Consider the following 26,869-nt stretch of genomic DNA (forward strand, 5'->3'; position numbering starts at 1 on the left):
AGGGGGCACAGGTTAGAGCCCTGGTCCAGGAAGATCCCACATTCCGCGGAGCAACTAAGCCCGTGCGCCACAACTACTGAGCCTGTGCTCTAGAGCCCACGCGCCACGACTACTGAAGCCGGCGTGCTCTAGGGCCCACATGCGGCAACTCCTGAGCCTGCGTGCTGCAACTACTGAAGCCTGTGCACCTAGAGCCCAGGATCTGCAACAAGAGAAGCCAACGCAATGAGAAGAAGCCTGCACGGTGCAACAGAGAATAGCCCCTGCTTGCTGCAACTGGAGAAAGTCCACGCGCAGCAACGAAGACCCAATGCAGCCAAAACAAAACAAAAACAAATTTATGTTTACACTATACCATAGTCTATTAGGTGTGCAATAGCATTATGTCTAAAAAATCAATGTACATAGCTTAATTAAAAAATATTGCTAAAAAATGCTAAATATCATCTGATTCTTTAGGAAGTCATAATCTTTTTCCTGGTGGATGGTCTTGTCTTGATGTTGATGGCTGCTGACTGATCAGGATGGTGGCTGCTCAGGTTGGGGTGGCTGTGGCAATTTCTTAAAATAAGAAAACAACAAAGTTTGCTATACTGATTGATTCTTCCTTTCACGAATGATTTCTCAGTAGCATACAGTGTTGTTTGATAGCACTTTACCCACAGTAGAACTTATTTCAAAATTGGAGTCAATCTTCTTAAACCCTGCCTCCTCTTTAACAAGTAAGTTTACACAATATTCTAAGTCCTTTGTTGCTATTTCAGCAATTAGTTAAGTTTGCTCTTTTATCTGGGCCCAGTTTGTGGCACCCCAGAATATTTACAATAGTAACATCAAAGATCACTGATCAAAGATCACCATAACAAATATAATAGCAATGAAAAAGTTTGAAATATTGCGAGGATTATCAAAATTTGACACAGAGATATGAAGTGAGCAAAAGCTGTTGGAAAAATGGTGCTGATAGACTTGCTTGATGCAGGGTTGCCACAAACCTACGGTTTGTAAAATACATAGTATCTGGGAAGCACAATAAAATGAAGTGCAATAAAATGAGGTATGCCTGTACACCTATCAGAAAGGCCAAAATCCAGATCACTGAAAACACCAAATGCTGGCAAGGAGTGGATCAAAAAGAACTCTCATGTATTGCTGCAAGTAATTCAAAATGGTAAAGCCACAGTGGAAGATAGTTGGTTGATTTTAACAAAACTAAAGAGAGTTTTACCATACAAAGAGCAATTGTGCTCTCCCTTGACACTCAAATGATTTGAAAATTTATGTCCTCACAAAAACCTGCACACAGATATTTATATTAGCTTTATTCATAATTTCGAAAGCATGGAAGAGGCCAAGATGTTCTTCAGTAGGTGAATGGATAAATAAACTGTGGTACATCTAGACAATGAAATATTATTCAGTTCTAAGAAGAACTGAAAAGAAAGAAATGAAATAAAAAGAAATGAGAAGACACGGAGGAAACTTAATGCATATTACTTAGTGTAAAAAGTCAGACTGAAAAGGCTACATACTATATGATTTGAAGTGTATAGCATTCTGGAAAAGACAAAACTATGGGGATAGCAGAAAGATGAGTGGTTGCCAGGGGGTAGATGGAGGAATGGATGAGTAAGCGGAGCACAGAGGATTTTTAGGGCAGTGAAACTATTCTGTATATTTTAAGGTTAGTTACATTTCATTAGACATTTTTTCAAATCTCGTAGAATGGCCAAGACCAAGAGTGAATCCCAATGTAAACTATGTACTTTGGGTGATGTTGATATGTCAATGTAGGTTCATCAATTGTAACAAATGTACCACTTTGGTGGGGGATATTGATCATGGGGGAGACCACGCACGTGTGGGTGCAGGAGATACATGGGAAATCTCTGTACCTTATGCTCAATTTTGCATAAACTTAGAACAGCTTTAAAAATTATTTATTAAAAAAAACAATTTACAAAATTACTTGATGAAATTAACAATCCACAATTACTTTAGAATGCTTAGTAAGTTTTTTAGTACCTGATAAAGCACACTAGCAAAAAATTAGTAAATATAAACAGCACTTGAACAATATTATTAACAACCCAACCTAATGTCCACATGTAGAACACTGCTCACAACATTGTTGTCATTGTGTTTCTAATGGTTTGTAGAAAATCCTTAAGCTGGGCACAAAGGAATTGCTCATCTGGGCAGGGGACAGCCACGTGTTTGGGGATTGTTGGTGGATAGTTGAGGAGAGAGGAGAAGAAAGTTGAATACCTGGGGTGAAGGCATGAAGATATGCATTTGGAGAGCCAATCTAGTCATCAGCCTAGGACAGAGATGTGGTCTTCACCAGCCAGAACTCCCCATGAAGGTGGATCAAAACAGGGTGTCCCAAATTGCACTCATCACTTGATTTCTAAACCTCTTCTTCCTTTTGTTTTCCCATCACACTCATCCTATTCTAATTTTTCTAGTGTCTCAATCATCTTTGACTTCTTTCTCTCTTTATCTTCCTACAATCAGACATCATATTCTCAAAATTTCCCATCCAATTTAAACCCATGAATATATCATAGACTTTGTGCCAGGTGTTTTGCTAGAAAGTGGGGTTACAGGCATGAATAAGACACAGTCAGAGAGGGTCCTGCATCAGTCTAGGAGGAAGGAGAAACAGAAGAGTAGTCTAGGAGGTGGAATAAAGAATGCTGTAATTGGAGCTCCCCTAATACTCACTTGATGACTTCATTTCTTCATTCTCTGAAGAATGCAGAAGCTCCATCCACCTTCCTTTCTTGCAATCTCACTTATCCTTTCTTGCACACCTTGCATCTATCTTGTTCGCCTGGTTGTTACACAGCAGCCTCCAAACATGCTCAGGTATTCCTATTCAAAATAGATGAGGCCTGATTTTATCTCCTCATTCACTGTAATTTTTCTTCACTATAATATTTCTAAAAAGTTGAAACATTATCTTAGTAAATATGACTATATGATGGCTAAATGAACTAATGAACATTCACTGTCCTATTTCTTCATAAGTTAACATTGTGCCGTATGTCTTCTATTTCTATCTTCTCTAAAACTGCTTTTCACAATCCTGTCCTTCAAGCTCTAGTTACCAAGTTAAATAACCTTTTCTTGGTATGCTGTCTTCATCTTACTGATCATTAAGACCAGTGAAACCCTTTTGTACTTTCTTGTGTTTATCATCATCTAGGCTAGTCTGATACACTTAAGTATCATAGACCAGAGTTAGCAAAAATAAAACAAAGATGTTCAAACATTTATTTCACAGTGTTTACCAAGACTTAACTTGTGCTAGGTAGTGTTTTAGGTATATGGATTGTCTGCTGAATAAGAGAGACATGGTACTTGCTCATACAGGGTAGGGTAGACAGAAAATTCCCACATAAATAAATAAGTACACAAGATACTTTGCCTGTGATTCATGCTATGAAGGAAGTGAAAAGAGTGATTTCACTGAGAGCAACTTCAGAGGGAACGTGGCCACTTTGGATTAAGTGGTTAGGGAATGCCTTTTTGAGAAATTGACACTGGAATCATGTCATAGTTCTGGTGCTGATCATGGAAGTATTTGAGGCTTTTCTTGGTTGTTTCTCTTGTTTCTGTTAGAGATTGTATGGTTATGGTGCCCACTTTCTATCTGTGATCCAGTTCTTTCACTTTGGACTTGTTGTTGGTATTTGGTCTTATTGGATTAACTGCTATGTGTAGGAATATTGCTCACTCTAGTTAGAGATTCATTTTCAATTCTGGCTTCAGACTTCTATCCAGATTCCCCTTTAGGGCTATATATATCCCCCAGTTAGAATGAGGGTATGGTAATATGGGCACATTTGTTTTCTGGACAACTTATTTCTTAGTTTTCCATCTATAATTTTTCATTTCTTGCTGGGCATCTACTATATATCAGGCATAGGTAATCCTATTTAATCACCTGTATCAGTTTGCTCTTGAATCTGTTACCTATTCTATACCCACATGGCTTTTGGGTCCTCATCTTTCTGCTCTGGTGTATTCAATAATTTTTTTCTCTCTTTTATTTCCTTTTCCACATTGCATCCAGAGTCATCCTACTGACATCCAAATTTAAATTATTTATTGCCTTGTTTACAAAACTTTGAAAACTCTACATTGCCTTGTGATAAAATTAAAATGACTTACCCTGACATTCAACAATTTAACAACAATCATACTCTAAAGTTCCTTTCACAACCACTCCTTTTCCTTTTCCTAGTACTTACCTCACTCTCTCCCTTAGAAGTCACATTCTGCCATCTTCCTTCATTTTTATGGCATTTCTAGATTCTAAATATTACATTACATGAGCCTTTCTCCACCTTTTCTACCATGGGCTCTATATTCCTTCTGCCCTAGTTCAAGTTTATCCTTATTTATGAACCCTTCCTTTTCTCTTCTAGGTTGAGTTAGTAGCTTTCTTTTCTGTGCTATCAGTAGTACCTTGTGCTTATATATATATTACATAGATTTTCTAACTGTTCATTAATTATCTGTTTAGATCATGTACTTTCTTCTCATATTTGTAGCTGTTATGGACCAATGACCATGTCAAATATGTATTTCATCCTTAACAAGTCTTCAGTCTATCCTTGTGTCTCTGTTTTAATCTCGGCTTCTTTTGACTTTTTCATCACTGTTTCTTTTTCAGTCTCTGTGTCAGTTTTTATACCTCTTTCTCTTCCATTTCCCTTCCTTCTCAACCACTTGAATGCTTCAGGCCAAGGTCCCATTTTCAGGTCACTCCAGAGATATGTGGATATAAAGTGGATTCTTTCCTTGAGTCTCTTAGAGTTATGGCTCACAACTTTTAGTCGAGGCTTTTGCTTCCTGTGTGGCAGAGGGCCTGATTTTAAAGTAAGGCCTCGAAGTAAAAAAAAGTGGTTTCACCTTGTTTTAACATTTGTTATTATGTTGTTAAGGCTCAAGGACCTTTAATTATGTGTTTAATAATGACTTAAATTTAAAAATTATCATACAAAGAGGACTCCTGTTTATAAAATTGGTTGTTTTATGTCTGTATGTGCCCCTGGGTGGGGTATCACACATATAATCCCTGGAAATCACCGAGCTGGCAGGGTCACCCCCTCCTTCTCTCTTACCCAGTGCTGTGAAAAGGTTTTCAGTTTTATTTCTTTGTCTTTCTCATTTTTCAGAAACAATACTTTTTTTCCCCTTTAAAGTCAGTAGTGCTTCAGCAAGGGTAGAAGAGTTTTCCTCATAAGGAAATGTTGCAATGTATTATAGATTTTGTCTTGATTTCATTTTTGCAACAGAATTTTAATTTTATCTTACTAATTTTCTTTTAAGTTCCTGGAAATAAACATTTTTGCTTGGTAAGTATGTTTTTACATACTATGACCCTAATTATAACTATAATTATGCATGTCTAACATTATAATAAAGCCTACAAAATTTTTGTGCTTGTATTTTCTTCCACAAAAGATTGGTTTAGGGTATCACTTGACATTTATCATATAGCAACAGTGCAGTCTTTTATCACTTTGCCTGCTAAAAAGTGCCTAAAATCTTCAGAAGCTCTGATAACTGAGAGAGTGGGTGAGGGTCAATATTCTGTGAGAAGCTATCATCAAGATCAGAAATGGTTTAGCTGCAAAAGGGGAAAATAGTTGATAACAGAGTTAGAAAAGAATCCAAGAGCATTTTTAGAAAGGAATAAATCTCCATCATGGGTCACCTCATCTTGGCTGGGTTGGGGGACCTTTCCTACAGACACCCTCTCAGTGCTTTCTCAGAGATCTCTGTAAACCTCTGTTATGCCTTTATTGACCATATATTTCATGATATGCTGGAACTAGCCTATACTGGCTCATGAGAACCAAATGTTAATTGCTCAGGAATTTTGTTAGGCAGTTATTAAGCACAGCCATTATGAAAGATAAATTATATGGGAGTCACGTCAGCAAGTAGGAAGGGATAAATATCTCCAAGGCTCATCATTTTGCTGATACAATGAATAAGCAAGAGATGAACCATCAGAATCAACTTTGCTGAAACTCTGGAAAATGAAAAAGGTTTATAGCTACCAAATGAGTACTGAAGAAAAGGGCAACTTAAAAATGGTAGGGGAAAAACACACAGTAGAGTCACGAAAAACAGAAAGAAAGAAATTTAAGCATACTACAAAAGAAAACCATCAAACCACAAAACGGAAACAAAAATAAGAAGAAATGAACAAAGAAGAACTACAAACACAAGTGGTAAACAAGTTTTAAAATGGCAATAAGTGCATACCTATTGGTAATTACTTTAAATGTCAATGGACTAAATGCTCTGATCAAAAGACAGTGTGACAGATTGGATAAAAAAACAAGAACTACAAGAGACTCACTGCAGGGTGAAAGACACACACAGAAAGTGAGGGGATGTATAAAGATATTTCATGCAAGTAGAAATGACAAGAAAGCAGGGGTAGTAATACTCATATCAGACAAAATAAAATCCATAAAGAAAAACAAAGAAGGACATTATATAATGATAAAAAGAATGGTAGGGGAATGTTGTGTCATTTTTACTTGTCTTTGGACCATCCCATCCCCAGCTTGACAGAGGTCGTGAAGATATCAGTGCATATCTTCAATGTGAGACCCTGGTCCCTGCTTCCAAAGGGAGAAGAGCTGACCTTGTTCTCAAAGAATTGTGTTTGTCTGTTTGGAGCTCTCTGGGGGCTATCTGAAGGACAAATAAAAGGCAGTTTTGTTTTTGTTTCTCCTAGCAGAGAACTTCTTCAGGGCCGAAAAGCAGTCAAGTGGAGGGCATTTCTTGCAAACAAGAAAGGTTAATGAACAATCCCTACTGTCTGGGGGAAGATATTAAGGTTCAGACAAATAATAGACATGCTGTAAACCTGGGAGGAAAGTCTGGTGAGAGATTTTGTGTGAAGTAGAACATTAAAAAACTCCCTTTGTATAGCAATTTAGAAAGTCATGTGCAAACTCTGGGCAGAATATATGCTCAGAAAATTCTTGAGAGACTAAAGCTTTTACCTCTAACTGATCCTTAGGCTCAGGGTAAGCAGAAAGGCTAATGCAGAGTTGTAAAGGGCTTTTGTAGGCATTGGAGGAATGAACCAATATGCAAAGTTTTTATTTTCTTTCCCCCTCCGGGTATTCAAGAAAATCTCTATCAACATATGAGCTGACTCTAAGCTAAAGGAATGCACTTCAGAGACCACACACCACAAATACAGTCTTTACAGAAAAAAGTAGGAAAGTACTAAAGAACAAAACTCATAGCAACCAATGAAAACAATCCCTGAGCATGAAGAAGAATATGATTTCCAGAGTTATCACCTTATAATAGTCAAAAGGTACAGTTTTCCACAGAAAAATTTAAAAGCATACAAAGAAACAAGAAAATAAGGCCCATTCATAGAAAAATGAACAGACACTGTCTATGAGGAATCAAGTCATAGGATTTAATTCTCCTAGGCTCTGCTCACTTGTCTGATTCCCAAGCTGTTCCCTTGGTTTTAGGTACTGTAACCTGAAAATGGCTTGCCTTTTGGTTGGTGTCCAGTTGAAAGACACACCAAGCCAAAGCATGGGAGAAGGAAGGGTTTATTACCTCCAGCAAGTAAGGACAACACTGGGGATCTTTCCTAAAGCAGTGTCTCCCGAAAAGCAAAATTGGGGAAGTTTTAAGCTAACGGTACATGCATATTCATGAAGGGTATTGGGAGATTGACAGAGCCCAAGCTTTAGTTGATTGAAGTCATGAGGGTCAGAAAAGGTCAACCTCATCATCCCTTAGGTTCCAGTTGATCTAGTGGTTGAGCTCTTCAGGCTAATCTTTACCATTGTAAGAGAACTGGGAGTCTTTACAACTGGTATATTATCTTTGCTATTGTTACTTCTCTTGCTTGATAACAGTCATTGATTTCTGCATTCTTTTGTTCCCTTAAGATCATTAATTACTGAGACCTGTCAAGGGCAAGCATTGTGGCCAGGCTTAGATCACAAAATGGCTTAGGTCAAAAATGGCTTCTCTTCTGTCAAGAAGCCATGGTTGGTTCTCTTTTCCCAGGGAACCCTTACCCTGTCTGCTTACAGTACCACTTCTAGGTACTAAAATCTGTGTTATTTTTATATTGTTTATAATAGATTACCACAAACTTAGTATATCTAAAACAACACACATGTTACATCACAGTTTCTGTCAGGAGTCTGGCATGGCTTACCTGGGTCCTCTCTCAAGGTATCAAAAGGCAACAATCCAGGTGTTGACTCAACTGTATGCTCATCTAGAGTCTCAACTGGAGAAAAGCTGCTTTCAAGCTTATACATGTTGGCAGAATTCGTCTCCTTGGGGTTGTAGGACCAAGGTCCCATTTTCTTCCTGGCTCTCATTTGGGGCTGCTGTCAGCTCCTAAAGACTGTCCACAGTTCCTTGCCACATGGCCATCTCCATAAGCCCTCTCTCAACATGGCAGCTTACTTCTCAAGCCAGTAGGAGGGAAAAGTATCTCACCTTAAAAAAGGCTCAGTCTCTCTTTAAGGGCTTTCACCTGATAAAGTCAAGCCTCCCCCACCCCACCCCCGATTATCCTCTGGTTAACATAAAATCAACTGGTGTGTGACATTGATGCATCTGAAAAATTCCGTCAACTTTGTCATAGGCTTGAAGAAAGGGGAGGGCATTACACAGGGCTTGAATCATGGCGCTACCCTCATATTTGTGCCAAGTGACAAACTATGTAAAGTGCTTAGCACAGTATTTGACCTATACTAAGGGCTCAATAAATGTTAACTCCTCCTATCTTTTAATTTTTTTGAAGCCCCTGTGGAACCACAATCTCAGTGCCCAGAGGGATTGGGACTCAATGAGGTAAATCCCACTGAGGGGGAGGAGGACCTAAAGGAGTTTGCCACCACCAAGCCAAGGGAGAATCTGATTCTACTAGTGATAACAGCATGCCTCACAGCTTAGGAAAATCTGGAGAGGGGAGCTGTTAGTGGGGACTTGAAGAACTAAATCAGAGAAATTAGAGGGAATACATATGCAGATTAGGTTCCAGGGAATTTTTCAGTGTGACAAGGTGGAGTGCTAGAAGGAATTAAGAGAGAAGCATAGCCCTAAACAGTGTATCCCATCCAAATGTGTAGGTGTGGCTGTTACCTGGAGATACATATAACCTTCAACACATCCTTTATCGCTCCTAATCTGACATCTAGTTGGTAGGAGAGACTTGGGGTTTAAATGGCTCGGGAATTGTAACTGGACTATTCTGTACATGGAATTCATTTGGTGCCTACGCCTATTCCAGGTGGTAGAGGCAAATTTTCAGAGATGATTTCTAGTTAAGATCGGCCTAGGAACCAAAGTAAGCAGATAACTGGCAAGTGTAGCAGGGGAAAAAAACCCCAAGAAACAAAAACCCCCCAAAAATGAAGAGACAAAGTCTGCTTGAATTGGATGAAAAAGGCCAGAGGACCAGAGAATCCTATAGGACTGAGAAGGAAAACGTAGGAAAAAGAGAAGCTCCCAATATACAGGAGCACTTATCTCTAGGAGACCATGAAAACTGAAAGTAGTATGGTAGACCAGCCACTCCAGGGAGCATAAATATAGGATTGTGATGACCACATATCAAGTTACAATAAAGACTGAAAAGCTTACATTGGGGAATGAAAGAAATGATCAAGACAGAAAGGCCTAAATTAAGTCCATGCCTTTTTTTTTTTTTTAACTTAAAACTACATACCACAGCTGTCATCAGGGACACTGATCCAGTAGGTTAACTTTGGGAGGTAGTTTTCCATCTCCTGTTACTTCTGCCATGAGATAATAGGAGATATTAGCTATGGAAGTTGCTGCACCATGGAGAATGACTTTCATCATTTTGTTGTAGACTGAAAGTTAAGCGAGATGCAGTGTCTCTTTTCTGCTAATGTTTTAGCAAGTTCTGTTATTTTCTTTAAATTTTTTTTAATTTAATTAATTTATTTATTTATTTTTGGCTGTGTTGGGTCTTCGTTTCTGTGTGAGGGCTTTCTCCAGTTGCGGCAAGCGGGGGCCACTCTTCATCGCGGTGCGCGGGCTTCTCACTGTCGCGGCCTCCATTGCGGAGCACAGGCTCCAGACGCGCAGGCTCAGTAGTTGTGGCTCACGGGCCTAGCCGCTCCGCGGCATGTGGGATCTTCCCAGACCAGGGCTCGAACCTGTGTCCCCTGCATTGGCAGGCAGACTCTCAACCACTGCGCCACCAGGGAAGCCCATTCTGTTATTTTCTTGTCTCAAAATGGGGTTACCCTTACCTCTAGAAGATGTGAGAAATTGTGACCCAAAGAAGGCCTCTTCTGCCTTTGAAATTCCTTAGCTATTGACCTCCAGATCGGTTAGGAAGGAACCAAAAAGGTAGGACAGAAGCTGAAGTTGCTTTTTCTAAGACTTAGGATTAAGCCTACTGACCTGGAATTCTCATGGGTGTCAGTTCAAGGGCACAGATAAAGGCACATAGGGAGGAGGGTAGACTCCTCAATGATGATTGTCTCCACTGGACTATCTGGAGATAGTTCAGATCTGGCACTGGGAGCTAGGGAGTCATTGTGTCCTGTTACACTGTCAGGCTCTTCTCATTCTGGACTCCACATGAGTAAGCTCTATTGGGCACTGGGTAGGAGCTGAATGTGTCAGAAGACATTCTGTAAGATGACCTTCCATGAAGGGAGCTGGCAGACTATTGATACATCCTCACATTAGGAGATGATCTACCAGTGATTTGGGAGCATTGGTTTATACCCAACCAGTGGACACAACCTTTGATCACCAAGCAGAATGGTAGAAGTAAAGTTTTATATTGACTAGAGAAAGTGTAATGTGGAAATCAATCCATATATTTAGTCCTTGCTAAAGATGTAGTCCCTGGTATTTATGAAGTCTGATAAGATGATTTCTTCTGAAGAATAATGCAAAACCCTTTATTAGGTGTAGGTAGGTCCCAACACACTAGTATTTTCCTCAGGAAGAAGTCATGTTTACAGTTAAGGAGTGTACCAGAATCCCCTTTTCCCATCCCAGGCTAGAGTGTCTGGGAAGAAATCCTTTAAAGTCACATAGAAAGTCAACTTTGTCAGTTCCAGCAAGGATCTATTAACAGTCACAGACTTACATCCTTGTTCAAGACCATGTTTTGTCTTTTCACTGACTTATTCTCTAAGAAAAGTACATATAAAATAGTGTGTATATCTGAGCATTGTGTATAAGGCACTTGTTCTGGTGGTTTCCAAAGTCAACAAGCCGTTCTTTGTAGCTTTGTGTGCCTCAGAGCTGATGGTGGGGTTGTATAAATGAGAAAGAGGTAGAGACATGAGTGGTAGGAAGAAGGATGAGCAGAAGCAAGAAAATGTTCCTTAGTTCTCATCAGCTTTACTGTTGCTTACAGAAAAGGACTTGTGTGCTGGAGATAGATTATTTGCCTGTACTTTGCTGTGCTGGAAAGATTTTGACAATGGTTTCTACTTGTAGCTTATAGTTTGGTCTATTTGAATACCAAGTAATGGGCCTAGATTTAAAGAAGGCAGGGATCTAGTCAAAGCAAGGCAAAACTTTCAGCGAATTAATGGGGTTGTTGAGGATTGAAATGTCCTCACTCGTCTTACTGATTGAACTGGACTTGGTTTTAAACTGATTTAGAATTTAAAGTATGAGTTAATATTTCAAAGTGGTTGTTCTCAGTCTTTATTTTGCATAATGATAACTAGAGGACATATTAAAAATGTGGATTCCCAGCTGCACTCACAGAGAATCTGACATGGAATGTCTAGCTTATTGCTCAGGAACTATCATTTTTTATAAACAATCCAACTTTCACTTTATAAACACTGCTAAGTTTTCAGTCACATTTTGAAAAAACACTATTCTAAGGAGACATTTTTAGTGGAGAAAAGGTGAGAGTGTAAAAAAAAAAAATTGCCCTTCCTGTTGCCCTGGACATGAAGATAACTCACTTGAGACTTTTTGCTTCCTAGTTTTCAACTGAAGTATTCTTTCCCTTTCAGTATTTGAATGAATACACCTGAAGGTTCAACTACTTTGCTAGAATGTTCAACTGAGGGGCTTTTCAGAATTTAGCTTCAAAGGATAAAGAAATGAAAAGGGCTGTAAAGAGCTAGAAAGGAGACATGTAGGCTAGATCCAGAAGTGCTGCCAACATGGGACTGACTGTAATATGGTTTCCAGAGGAGGGATCAGAAAGAATATTGGAGAAATATTATCAAAGAAACAATAGAAGAACATATCTCAGAGCCGCATGTGACCTGATTGTTTCTAAAGAAAATATACATCAAATGTTGTACAGGGTGGCACAGTGGTGGCACAGTGGTTAGGAATCCACCTGCCAATGCAGGGGACACAGGTTTGAGCCCTGGTCCGGGAAGATCCCACATGCCACGGGGCAACAACTCAGCCCGTGAGCCACAACTACTGAGTCTGAGCTCTAGAGCCCGCAAACCACAACTACTGAAGCCCTTGTGCCACAACTACTGAAGCTTGTGTGCCTAGAGCCTGTGCTCTGCAACAAGAGAAGCCACCGCAATGAGAAGCCCTCACACTGCAACAAAGAGTAGCCCCTGCTTGCCGCAACTAGAGGAAGCCCGCGCGCAGCAACAAAAGACCCAATGCAGACAAAAAGTAAATAAATAAATAAATAAAATAAATCTTTAAAAAAAAAGTTGTACAGAAATAATAATATTCCTCATGCTACTATTAATAATAATAACTCTGTTTATATATGTCCTCAAAATGCTCTATTTTCTTTTTTTCTTTCTTTTTTCTTTTTCTTTTTTAATTGAAGTATAGTTGATTTACAATGTTGTGTTAGTTTCAGATGTACAGCAAAGTGATTCACTTATATATGTGTCTATGCTTTTTCACATTCTATCTCCTTATAAGTTATTGCAAAATACCGAGTATAGTCCCCTGTGCTATGCAGTAGGTCCTTGTTGGTTATCTATTTTATTTATTTATGTATTTTTAAAAATAAATTTCTTTATTCATTTTTAGCTGCGTTGGGTCTTCGTTGCCGCATGCGGCCTTTCTCTGGTTGTGGCGAGCTGGAGCTACTCTTCGTCATGGTGCGTGGGCTTCTCATTGTGGTGGCTTCTCTTGTTGCAGAGCATAGGCTCTAGGCATGCGGACTTCAGTAGTTGTGGCTCACGGGCTCTAGAGTGCAGGCTCACTAGTTGTGGCACACAGGCTTAGTTGCTCCGTGGCATGTGAGATCTTCCCGGACCAGGGATCGAACGCGTGTCCCCCGCATTGGCAGGCAGATTCCTAGCCGCTGCACCACCAGGGAAGTCCCTTATTTTATATATAGTAGTGTGTCTATATTAATCCCAAACTCCTAATTTATCACCCCCACCTTTTCCCTTGGTAACCATGGTTTGTTTTCTATGTCTGTGGGTCTATTTCTGTTTTGTATTGATATATAAGTTCATTTGTATCTTTTTTTTAGATTCCACTTACAAGCGATATCACATGGTATTGTCTTTGTCTGGCTTACGTCACTTAGTATAATAATCTCTAGTTCCATTCATGTTGCTGCAAATGGCATTATTTCATTATCTTTTATGGCTGAGTAATATACATATATCTATCTATCTATTTATCTGTCTATCTCACATCTTCTTTATCCATTCATCTGTGGATGGACATTTAGGTTCCTTCCATGTCCTGGCTATTGTAAATAGTGCTGCTATTTACGTTGGGGTGCATGTATCTTTTTGAATTAGAGTCTTCTATGGATATGTGCCCAGGAATGGGAGTGCTGGATCATATGGTAACTCTATTTTTAGTTTTTTAAGGAGCCTCCATACTGTTCTCCATAGTGGCTGCACCAATTTGCATTCCCACCAACAGTGTAGGAGGGTTCCTTTCTTTCCACACCCTCTGGTGGGCAGGACCATGTCTAAGGGCATGTGTAGAGGCAGCTGTGGACTCAGGAAGTCTTTACAGCCTGTCTGGTGATGGGTGGGGCTGTGTTCTGTCCTGTTGATTGTTTAGCCTGAGGCATTCCAGCACTGGAGCCTACAGGCTTTTGGGTGGGGCCAGGTCTTGGTGCCAAAATATTAGCCTCCAGGAGATCTCATACAAATGAATACTACCCAATACTTCTGCTACCAGTGTCCTTTTCCCCAGACTGAGGCACTGCAGCCCTCGCCTCTGCAGGAGACCCTCCAAGAGCAGCAGGTAGGTCTGGCTCAGGCTCCTATGAAGTCACTGCTTTTGTCCTTGGTCCCGGTGTGGACAAGACCTTGTGTGCACTCTCCAAGAGTGGAGTCTCTGTTTCCCCAAGTCCTGTGGAGCTGCCCCGCTGGCCTTCAAAGCCAAATGCTCTGGGGGCTCCTCCTCCCGATGCCAGACCCACAGGCTGTGAACGCTGACATGGGGCTCAGAACTCTCACTCCTGTGGGAGAACTCCTGCGATATAATTATTCTCGGGTTGGGGGGGCGGTGTATGGGACTTGATTAGATCACGAGTTTGCCCCTCCTACTGTCTCATTGGGTTCCTTCTTTATGTCTTCGGATGTAGACTATCTTTTTAGGTAGGTCCCAGTCTTTTTTATTGATGGTTGTTCAGCAGTTGTGATTTTTGGTGTGCTCCTGTGAGTAGGTGAGCTCAAGGTCCCTTCTACCCTGCCATCTTGTCCAGGAAGCCCGGAAATATTGAAACAGGAGGGAAGGAGTCAGGGCACAACCTTTGAAAGAATGATATAGCCCGAGGACATGACATAAACTGATTAGAACCAAGTGGGTCCAAGATGGTGGACAAGTCGACTTCCACTAGAACTTGAGCCTCAGTATACGCTCACATCAGCAAGCTAAATGACACACCCACAGGCGCCATGACAGTTCCAAGACCAACCATAAGGATCAAAAAGTGGGTGGTGGCCCAATTCCTAGAAATTCCCTCCCCTTCCTAAAATAGCTGGAATACTCCTCCCACTCATTAGCCTATGAAATTACCCACCCCTATAAAAACTGACAACCCCATACCCTGGTGCCTTTCTCACCTTCTGAGATGGCCCATACTCTGTCTGTGCAGTGTGTTTCTCCCAAGGCCACTCTCACCTTCTGAGATGGCCCACACTCTGTGCAGTGTGTTTCTCTCTAAATAAAACCACTTCTTACCTATCACTTTGTCTCTCACTGAATTCTTTCTGTGATGAGACATCAAGAACCTAAGCTTCATTAAATCCTGAAACCAGGCACGTGATCTCAGTTGGAAAACTGTGGGTTTTGGCCAGGTTCGAGTCTTGGCCATGTGGGTTCAAGTCCCAATCTTGGTTTTGGCCCAGTTCGAGTGCCAGCCGTGTGGGTTCAAGTCCAAGTCTGGGTTTTGGCTGGGTTCGAGTCCCAGCACGTGGGTTCAAGTCCTAATCTGAGGTGCATGGTTTCAATATTATTACATTCTTAGAATAAAGGGTAAACAGTTTAAAGGTTAAACAAATCAACAAATTGTGTTATTTACACATATGTTATAATTGGTTTGTTGTATCATCATATTACTTGGCCCTGGCATTCAAGACCTCTTGTCTGGCAACAGTCAACGTAATTCCTTTTAAAACTACTCTTTTTCTTTTTCTTACCTTCTAGTTCACTTTCTTCCCGTAGAAACTACACTCTGTCATCTTTCCTCAAGCTCTTAGTTTTCTTAACTCTGTTTTTTGAGGGAGAGCAGAATACACCACTGCATGATGTGTCACTTTGTCATGGGGATTGTTTTGGCAGAATGCACTTAAGACTCAGCAGCCTTAGGAAAAGCTTTTTACCTCTCCCTTATCTGCCTAAAAGAATTTATGTAGAGATCCTCTACCAGAAAGAGAGCTATTACCAGAGATATCTTTTTATATCAGAAAGACTTATCTGCATGGCATTGAAAACACTTGTTTGCCAAACATTTGCTCTTCTCATCTTCTGGTCTATTGTCTTCCTCCCCATTGAAGCACCACATCCCTACCCCCTCTTTCTTATCTCAGGATGTTTTATAAGGCTAGATTGTCTGACTGCTTTTGAGTCTTCATGTTTTGGTGGGCTCCCATAGATATATAATTAAATTTTTTTCACTTATTAATCTGTCTTAAATCAATTCAATTATCAAACAAGCCAAATAATCTAGAAGGGAAGAAGGGAAATTTTTTCCTCCCCTATATTATATTACATGAATGCTTCCCAGTATGCTATACTCCTACCCAATTCAAGTTTCTCCTTATTTGTGAAGCCTTCCATTATCTTGCAGGTTGAGTCAGTACTTCTCTTCTCTGTGTTTACCATACCACCTGTTACTTACATGAATCATAATAACAGTGTTAAACTTTTCCTGAGTCCTTTACTCCTGGAAAGCAGTGATGGTTAAAGGAATCCATTCATCCTTTTGTATTCTGAAAAACAGCTTGCCTCAAAGAACCACCATATAACTTTGATAAGACTCACCCATGTCTCCCTTTTTTACTTACAGTGAGGCAGACACAGACCCTTTAAATTCCCATTCTTTGCCTCATAAAAGATTAGCTGAGCTGTTTTTCCCCCACTGTTCAGTTGCAAAGTGCTTGAAACTAAACATTAGTTAAGCTTATCTCCTTTCTGCAGTCCCTCGAACTTTGACCCACCCTCCTCCTGACCCAGCATACAACTCTTCCTTAATGATCCCTCCTAAAAATAAAACATTCCCTGAGTATCCCACTTCCACTATACTGTGTTCTTGTTGACTCCTTGCCATAAAAGAAAATTCCTTTCTGCCTGGCCTTTGAGATGCTTGCAGCTTTATGTTTGGATTGTTTTCTCTATTACAATAGTCTCTTTCCCCTTATTGCAATAATTCTTTCAAATAAAGTCTCTTTTAACCTAAATCTAGGTTTATTTTTATTTGACAATAGAAATTACCAAATTGTTTAATTGTTTCAATAATGTACTCCCTTTCCCCCAGATTTGGAGCAGTTTATTGGAGCAATGAGAATGTTAGATTCATATTTGTGTTCTTAGCATGCCTTAATCTGCCTGTGTCTCTGGCTGTTCCCGTGCCTATTTTCATCAATTCCTGTTTCTATTTTAGTCTCTGAGTATGTTGTTGTATCTCTCTGTCTACCCCATTTCTCTCCTTTTCCTTCACCTACCTATTTTCTTGAGGCCAAGTTCCTGTCTTCAGGTTGCTCCAACGATATTAGAGAGAAAGTAGAGTAGATTCCTTCCCTGAGTCTGGTAGTTTGCTAACTGAATCTTCAGCCTAGACTTCAGTTCCCTCTGTGGTAAAAGGGCCTTATTTTATCCTCCAAACAGGAAGTGAAAAACTGGTTTCACTTTTGTTTTGGTTTTTATCTTTTAAAAAATTCAGCTGATTTAAAGGAATACTGGCTTGCTTGCTTGCTTGCTTATTTATTTATTATTTATATATTGTGTTTGCTGGGTGTTAATATTACTGTGGATAGAAGACTAATGTGTGTGCGTATCAATGATGAGATGGGCTAAGCACCAGGTAATGAACATAGGAGAACAGGAAAGGGAAAGAATTGGGGAGGAGATGTGGGCACATTAGAGTTTTTCCTCTACGAAATGGCTTTAACGGCTTTATTGTTCTAGTTCCTAAGTCACCCAAGGACAAAGAGAAGCATGCTCCCAGTGCTAATTAAACTTGTTATTTTTTTATTTCCCATAAAAGACCTTTTTTCTTTTTTTTTTTTTTTAGACCTTTTTTTCTTGAATTAACTGTTGTCGACTAAAAAAAAAAAAAAAAATTACAACCTAAAAGTTGAGAGTTATGTTTTATTTGGCGGATAAAACTGAGGACTTAAGCCCAGGACGCAATGTCTTCGATAACTCTAAGGGGCTACTCTGGAGAGGTAAGGGAGGAGCCAGGATATATAGGAGTTTTTGCAACAAAGACCATGTAGTTGAAACATCAAGATTACTGTTAATTAAAGAAAAACCAGACATCTCAAGTTAATGAATTTTGTGTTTTTCTATGTTTGGGAAGATTCAAGAGTCTGGGCTCACTGAAATAATATCTTTGATATGCACCTTAACTATCTAGGGCCAGTATCCTGCTTTTCTCCATCCTGAATCCCTTCAGAGTGCACAGTTGGGGGTGGCTGCAGTGGCTACTGGCTGGATGGTCACAACATTCTTTGTTTACTGTGGCAACATTCTTTGTCCACAGACCTATACTGAGCTCTTCTGTGCTGTGTTCTCAGAATACTTAATTCCACTCTTATAATGCTCCTATCACAATGTGCTGCACTGTAGCTATTGCTTGTCTATATTATTTCTCCCATCCCCCAAACCTCATACATCTCACCTCCCTGTGCTCCTCCCAGGTGCGGGGGAGATCTGTCTTTATTTATTTTTGGCTGTGCTGGGTCTTCGTTGATGCGTGCGGGCTTTTCTCTAGTTGCGGTGTGCGGGGCTACTCTTCGTTGCAGTGTGCAAGCTTCTCATTGCAGTGGCTTCTCTTTGTTGGAAAGCATGGGCTCTAGGCTTGCGGGCTTCAGTAGTTGTGGCTTGCAGGCTCAGTAGTTGTGGCTTGCAGGCTCAGTAGTTGTGGCACACGGGCTTAGTTGCTCTGTGGCATGTGGGCTCTTCCTGGACCAGGGCTTGAACCCGTGTCTCCTGCATTGGCAGGTGGATTCTTAACCATTGAGCCACCAGGGAAGTCCTGGGGGGATCTGTCTTATTTATCTTTATATTCCTAGTTCCAGACATAGTGCATAAAATATATAGATGAACAAAATGTGTGATGATTGAATAAGGAGATTAGCATATCTGTCTCAGGTTGTTTCCTCAGTTATATTTGAGGATATTAATAGGTATTTCAGTAAGTTAACATGAGACACCAAGAAGGTATGAGGAGGGCTGGCATGGTGTCCTTCCAACAAGGCTTACCTTTTTCTTTTCCCTCAAAGTAGGAGCATAGGTGTTTTCAATTATGAAGTTTCAATGTCTGAGACAGGTTTTGTTAGGGATAGAGTAGGATAATTAAACAGCTAGTTCACAAATCCCACAAGGGGATCGTAGATAGAGAGGGAGCTTTGGGAGACCACCATAAGTCAGTTATCACTCAAGAAAACAATCAGAGCATCTTGAAACCAGGCAACAATCTGAACATCTTGAAACCGAGCATGCCTGCTTAGCAATAAAAGCGAAACACATACCTCAAAACAATAAGGCAATAGTGAAGAAATGAGACCTACATCCTGCTGGTTGAAGTCGGCAAGTTAATGACTCTTAGGATATGCTCCCCTACACATCCCAAGACAGGGAATGTAGGGGAAAGGTGCTTATAAAGTTCCTTTGATTATAAAGTTGTAGCCCACTTAGCTCTCAGGGCAGCACTCTCTTGCCTGCCCGTTTGTATCTCTCACAAGCATCCTATACTAATAAACTCTCTTTTCTGTTGCTCTGCCCGTCACTGAATTCTTTCTGTGCCAAGGCAAAAGAACGGTATGCTTTACTGAGTCCCAAAACCTGTTTTGCGGCTTCAGTTTGAGTCCATGATCCAGTAGTTAGTAGCTATATTTACTTAAGTCTTGGGTGTGGGGGACCACTTAAGTAAGGAGAAGCAGCTGAGTGGTGGAATGAATTTGTGCCTGTCACACTATGTACCTCACATAACATTAATGAGGATAAAACGAGATAGGTTAATCTCACCCAGTGCTTGGCCTGAAACAGATATTCAAATATGAATTCTTTTCTCCCCAGCACATAATTTGTTTGAAGATCAAATCTTTCAGAACAAGAGACATCAAGTGGAGGGTCTTCAGCTGCAGTGTTCCTTTCAGTGTTTAATTTGAACCTGAGTATTTCTATATGAGTGGATTTTTTGTTTTTGTTTTTTTTACATTCTTATGCTGGGCCTTGTATCAGTGCCTGTCTCTTCTCTATTGCTATGCTGTGGATCTAGAGATCATAGAGTCTGTGTCTGACCACCTCAGATTCTCTCACAGTGTGAGAACACTTTCTGTATATGGTAAGATTTCAGGAAATGTATAAATTAATTAAGGGGTTAAAGCAATCCCATGGGCTCAAAATCAGATTCACAAACAAGTTTATTTCACCACATAGCTGCTTCCTGTTACTCAGGTCAACTCCCAATGCTGAGAACAGACTTTTGGTTTCATTTCTCAGTCTTATGTCAAGTCCCAAAAATGTTTGTTTTTAACATATGTTTAACAAATGTTTGTTAAGTGATTAGTAAATGGTTTTTGTAAAATGTTTTCTCTTTGCTTTCCTGTTTCCTTTTTTAACTGCCAGTTTCCTAATTTAAGTTCTCTTTGAAAAATTCAAGACTTATTCTGAATAAACTGAGGGAAAAGGAATTCATCCAGATCTCTGCAGTGATAGTACAGAGAGCCAGTGACCCATCCAGGGTTCCATCCAGGACTGGAACTAGGGTGAGGCAAGAGAGAAGCCTAGGGCACAAAGGAAGTTGAGAGTGAGGGAGTGTTTAAATTTTGTAGTCTGGGTATCTAACTTGCTTCACCTGAATTTCAGCCCTACTTTCAGCTTCAACTGAAAATCCTGAGGAGTGGGCCACTCCATCTCTATCCATTGATTACAGAGACGAGGGCAGCTGAGATCACTGAGTTTCTCCTGCCTGACATTACCCCTGATCCTTTCCTTTCAAGTGGCTCATCTTTAGCTAAGAGAAAATGTCTTTTATGGGACTCTGTTAGCTTCTTCTGAAATCTGGTGGGAGACACTTGCCAACAAAGAAAGGGTGGGGGAGGACAATATTTCTCCTCGTCCGGTCTTCGTTCTTTTGGCTGCCAACTAATTTAAATGCCATGAGACAATAACAGGAGAAAATCAAAGTTAGTACATAGGTATGAAGAATTAACATAATCATGAGGAATTCCAGAGACAATAAGGCAAGATGAGGTATATTTATATATCATACTGTACTAAGGAGAAGGAGGTAGGGGACTGGAACTTCAAAGGGAAGTAAGGCAATTCACAGGAAGACGAAGAGTTAATTTTTGTTAAGTAAATGTTTGCTGGGCCATCTAGAGACAGTGGGACACAGAGAGGACTTGGATCAAACCTGCCTTGCTAAGTTCCTCCCTGTCTACCATGCCTAGTTCATAGTATACTATAGCTCTTTATGGTGATAGCTCCTTCCTAGAACAGATCATCTATCTTAAATTCTTTCAGGCAGTTAGGGAGGTGTTCAGAAGTTCTTCCTGAGTCTTTTGGGCCTTGCTTGTTTTCAGTTTAAAATAATCTTCATGTGAGAGGGGCACATCTTGGGGCAACCTACCCTGAACCCTGCAAAAAGAGGAGGAGAAGAATAAGAAAAATCAGATATCCCAGGTGTTTTAGTATAAATCCAGTCTTCCTTGGTTTCAGCACCAGATGCATGGGGGTTTTACCTCTCACCAAGCAATTCTGCAACACCAGCCGGTTGTCCTACATTTTAACTCAATTCTGACACTTATCTACCTGGATATAGTGCCACATTCCACAGGGTAGGGGCTCAGTCCCATGAGACTGCCCCCAGATTCAGATGCCATTTGCAAGTAGTAGGTTCCCAGGTTACCCGCAAATTCTAACTTGGCTACAAATTGGAACCTACCACAACCCCCCACCCTTGGTTTTGATTAATTTGCTAAAGCAGCTCACAGAACTCAGGGAACACTCACTAATGTTTAGCAGTTTTTTTAGAAGTATATGATAAAGATAAACAGTCAGATGAAGAGATACATAGGATGAGGTCTGGGTGGGTTCTGAGTGCAGGAGCTTCCCCATAGAGTTCGTGTATATCACCCTCCAAGGTATATGTGTTCACAAACCTGGAAGCTCTCCAAACCCCACACTATTGGGATTTCATGGAGGCTTTCTCACATAGGTGTTATCTATTATTAACTCCGTTTCCAATCTCTCTCCCCTCTCTGAAGAATGATGGGGTGGGAGGGGCTGAAAATACCAAACTTTTAACCATGGCTTTGTCTTTCTGGTGACCAGCCCACACCCAGGAGCCATCCAGGGGCCCACCCAGAGTTGCCTCATGAGAACAAAAGATGCTCCTGCCACTCTTTTAACTTGGGAGTTTATAAGGGTTTGAGGAACCCTGTGTCAGGAACTGGGACAAAGATCAAATATACGTTTCTTATTATAAATCACAATATCACACCAGGGTAAGACACAGAGGCATCGGATCCTGCCTTCAGTGGACTTCTCTCCCTACCTCTCAGGGCGGTGCCCAGCTGCAGCCAGTAGGGCTTTGCTTGCCAGAGGAGGTAGAAAGGAAGAGCATCCTCTTCTTCTCCTGTGAACACTGAGTTTTTCCTATTTCTGCTGTCTGATCATACCTCCATCCTAGTCACTTCAGAAAACATGAAGTTCTGAGGAAATTATCGCATGGCATTACTGTCACAGATGACAGGGATATGAAAATTTGGGCTAATTTGTCCAGTTAAGAGAGAGCTATTGTCATTAGTCCCCTAAAGTGATGTATTTACATGGAAAGTGGACTTAGACTCTTTTCTCACTACTTTCTAACTGTGTGATCTTGGGTTACTCATTTCATCTTTCAGTTTTTCATCTTACCACTTTTTATTGTCTTGATCAAAGGAGATAATTTCAGGGCCTAACTTGAAGTAGGGACTCAAAAAATTAATTCTTTCCATCTCTTCTTTCCACTTAAGTCTTGCTTAACGGACCCTCTAGTGTAAATTCCATCTCAGCTTCATGTAGGAATGCAAAACAGAAGATGGAATTCAAGGAAGCTTCCTTCACTAAGCCAAGGGGAAAACCTCTTACACGTTTCTAGACATTATGACATTTCCTATAATTGATGGTATTGAGTACTTTAGGATCCAGGGTAAACGTCCACCAATAAAGATCTGGAAGTGTCAATGTAGAGAATTCATAGTGGATGGGGATTTAGGGTGGCCCCCATTGTAGAGGATCCTGAGGAATCTTCAGCATGGCCAGGTACAGTATAAAGGGCAATCAAGTCAGAAGCTTAACTCAAAGAGTGGCCACCAGGGAAGTGGTAGGGATGGACTTAGGGAAGAGCTTCCAGTAATATGGCAGCAATTGTGGACTTTGCTGACTCTGCTGGGGATTCAACTGCATTCTGGTACCACTAGTGAATATTGAGAGCATTAGAAGAGATTGCTAATCACTAATGGTACCCCTGGGGTTTGGGGTCATATTTGAGGGGGAAATTTGCTTGCCAGAGGAGGGGAAAGAGATTTGCTTGCCAGGGGAAAGAGATCCAAGATTTTTGTTAGTTTAGTCAAATAGAGATTTGGATTTGATGTAATTTGGGATACAATTTTGGGGGAATATTTTTGAACCCTCAAACTTGTGAACCCAGCTATATTGTTTACATATCCAATTCAACCAATTCTTGGTTCTACCATGAAACTATATCCTGGGAGAGATCAAGATAGTAGAGTAGGAGGATGTGGAGCTCACCGCTCCCAATGAACACGTCAGAAATTCATCTACATGTGGAACAATTCTCACTGAAACCTAACTGGAAACTAGCAGAAAGACTCCTGTACAACCAAGGCTGTAAGAAAAATACCCAAGTAGTCAGGTAGGTTGGGAAGAAAAGTGATCAGGTTGGGACCTGGGCTTCTGGGAGGGGATTCAGAGGAAAAGGGAGAGTGCACAGGTGGACATCCACCCTGGGGAGTGAGAATGTTGAGGTACAGACTTGGCATCATTATCCTGAGGTCCTATGCTTAGGGGATGAGCGCCATTGGCTGGTTGCAGAACTAGTGCAACAGATAAAAAGGCTGGAGAAACCTCAGTTCCACTTGTGAAGAGAGCATGGGTGCTGACTTGCCCCCATGAAGGGTAGAGAGAGGTCTGCCCTAGTAGCTGCTGTGTTTCCATGACTGCCTTGCCATACTCCTCAGCCCCTGTCGGAATGAACAACCTGACCCCACTCACTTCACTTCACACAGTGGCACTGAACCTGGTGCTGCCAGGACCAGGGAAAAAACTCAACCTTGGAATGCAGAGGCCGCCCGTTCCCAGGGCAGAAGTGGGTAGGTGGCAGCCTTTTTTGGCCCTTACTCAAGTGGTTCCGCACAAGCAGCCCAGACTTCTGACAGCAGTGCAGCTGCCAGGTTTCTCGTGACTGCCCCATTGTGTGCCCCGGCTCAAGCCAAGTGAATGCTCCACCCTACTCCACACCACAGCATGGCACTAGATGTGGGGTAGCCGTGACTGGGAAAAATGTGACTGTGGGCTGTGTCTGCATGGGGACACAGACGCCTACAAAGGCAGAGCATAGGACTTCAGTAGGTACATGAACCCCACTTACTTCAGCGTTTCCTTCCTTTGGGGCAAAGTCCTGGATCAGGGAGAAGGAAAAACATACACTTAAAGGGGACAGAGCCAGCTCAAGACTGACCCCAAGGGCTTCCAAACCAGCAACTTGAGATCACACCCCACCCCTGAAAGGGTGCTATGGCCACTGAGCAGAGAGGAAGCCCCATGTTACACCCTGTGCAGGCTGTAGCTCCTTCATCTCCAGGTCCACCTCTACCAAGGTGATAGGTGCCAGCACATCCTGAGGAAATGCAACTGATGTCCATTTCAAATCCAGCTCTGCACCAAAGGCACTGAACATATTCAGTCTACACAGAAATTCTTCCACAAAAGAATCCCCCTTCAAGACCACAGTAGGTAGCTGTTTCACCTAAATTCATAGAAGCAGAGAATATTAAGCAAAATAAAAAGCAGAGGAACTACTCTCAAATGAAAGAGCAAGAGACAACTCCAGGAAAAAATAAATAATGAAACAGAAACAATTTACCAGATAAAGATTTCAAAAATTGGTAGTAAAAATGTTAACTGAATAAGGGAAAATGATTGATCTAAACATTGATCATTTCAATAAGGTACTAGGAAGTATAAAAAAGACCCAATCAAAAATAGATAATTCACTGTCTGAGATAAAAAACACACTAGATGGAAGGAATAGCAGACTAAGTGATACAGAAGAACACAAGTGATCTAGAAGATAGAATAATGGAGATCTCCCAATCAGAACAACAGAAAAAAAATTGAAATAAAAAAATGTAAGAAATCTATGAGATTTCTGGGATATCACTGTGTGCCAACATTCACATTATAGCGGTTCCAGAAGAAGAGAGAGAAGTAGATTGAAAATGTATTTGAAGAAATTGTGACTGAAAACAACCCAAACCTGAGGAAGAAAACAGATATCCAGTTATAGGAAGCACAGAGGGTCCCAAACAAGATGAACCCAAACAGACCCACACCAAGACATATCATAATTAAAATGACAGTAGTTAAAGAGGGAATTCTAACGGCAGCAACAGAATAAGAGTCATATACAAGGGAACCCCTGTTATCAGCTGATTTCTCTGCAGAAACTTTGCCAGCTAGAAGGGAATGGCATGATATATTCCAAGTGCTGTAAGGGAAAATCCTGCAGTCCAGATTCTCTACCCAGCAAGATTGTCTTTTAGAATAGAAGGAGAGATAAGGAAATTCTTAGACAAGCAAAAACTAAAATAATTCAGCAACACTAGACCTACCCTAAAAGAGATGTTGAAGGCCCTTCTAACTAAATGGAAAAGAAATAAGAATCTATAGGAAAGGGAAAATCCTAACAGGAAAGACAACTATATAGTAAGAATTGAAGATCACTTAAACCAGTATGTAGATTAAAAAACAAAAATTTGTAAAAGCAGCTATAACCACAAGAAATAGTAAAGGGATAAGCATGAAGATGGAAAATATGATATCAAAAACAAAATGAGGGGGAGGGGAATAAAAAAGTAGGTATTTTAGAATGTGTTTGAACTTAAATGACTACCAGTTTAAAATGGATATAATTATGGGTCAAGAAAGAGAAAGTGAAAAAGCAATCCTGTTTAAAATCACATCCAACCTCCTGCACTGCTGGTGGGAATGTAAATTGATACAGCTGCTATGGAGAACGGTATGGAGGTTCCTTAAAAAAACTAAAAATAGAACTACCATATGACCCAGCAATCCCACTACTGGGAATATACCCTGAGAAAACCATAATTCAAAAAGATACATGTACCACAATGTTCATTGCAGCACTATTTACAATTGCCAGGACATAGAAGCAACCTAAATGTCCATCAACAGATGCATGGATAAAGAAGATGTGGCACATATATACAATGGAATATTACTCAGCCATAAAAAGAAACAAAATTGAGTTATTTGTAGTGAGGTAGATGGACCTAGAATCTGTCATACAGAGTGAAGTAAGTCAGAAAGAGAAAAACAGATACCGTACGCTAGCGTATATGTATGATATTTAAAAAAACTGTACTGATGAACCTAGTGGCAGGGCAGGAATAGAGACCAGACGTAGAGAATGGACTTGAGGGCACGGGGGAGAAGGGGAAGCTGGGATGAAGTGAGAGAATAGCACTGATATATATATACTACCAAATGTAAAATGGATGGCTAGTGGGAAGCTGCTGCATAGCACAGGGAGATCAGCTCGGTGCTTTGTGACCACCTAGAGGGGTGGGATAGGGAGGGTAGGAGGGAGACGCAAGAGGGAGAGGATATGGGGATATACGTATACATATAGCTGATTCACTTTGTTGTGTGGCAGAAACTAACACAACATTGTAAAGCATTTACACTCCAATAAAGATGTGAAAAAAAAATCACATCCAAAAGAGTGAAATACCTAGGAATAAACTTAACGAAGGAGGTGAAATACCTATACTCTGAAAACTATAAAACATTGATGAAGGAAATTGAAGATAATACAAAGAAATGGAACGATATCTCATGCTCTTGGATTTAAAAAATTAATATTGTTAAATACGTGTTACCACTCGTGGGC

The 26,869-nt window shown here is 40.6% G+C and overlaps 1 protein-coding gene and 1 long non-coding RNA gene across 3 annotated transcripts in view; one reads left to right on the plus strand and one right to left on the minus strand.

The window, feature by feature from the left end:
- The window catches only part of ZNF215 (zinc finger protein 215), a 284,622-nt gene that overhangs the window by 24,433 nt on the left and 233,320 nt on the right, over window positions 1-26,869 (plus strand). Inside the window, exon 2 of one of the 2 annotated variants that reach the window (XM_059931013.1) lies at window positions 13,057-13,127. The exons of the other annotated variant lie outside the window; for it this stretch is intronic. The gene's annotated coding sequence lies outside the window, so the exon portion shown is untranslated. The remainder of the gene's footprint in view (window positions 1-13,056; window positions 13,128-26,869) is intronic. 2 annotated transcript variants of the gene reach the window in all.
- On the minus strand, window positions 457-17,274 carry LOC132370635 (uncharacterized). The gene is made up of 3 exons (XR_009504636.1): window positions 17,166-17,274; window positions 2,728-2,877; window positions 457-561 (listed from the first exon to the last, which is right to left on the minus strand). It is a non-coding gene; the product is annotated as an uncharacterized LOC132370635 (long non-coding RNA).

Source organism: Balaenoptera ricei, chromosome 8 (genome assembly GCF_028023285.1).
Source record: "Balaenoptera ricei isolate mBalRic1 chromosome 8, mBalRic1.hap2, whole genome shotgun sequence".
Lineage (NCBI taxonomy): Eukaryota > Metazoa > Chordata > Mammalia > Artiodactyla > Balaenopteridae > Balaenoptera > Balaenoptera ricei.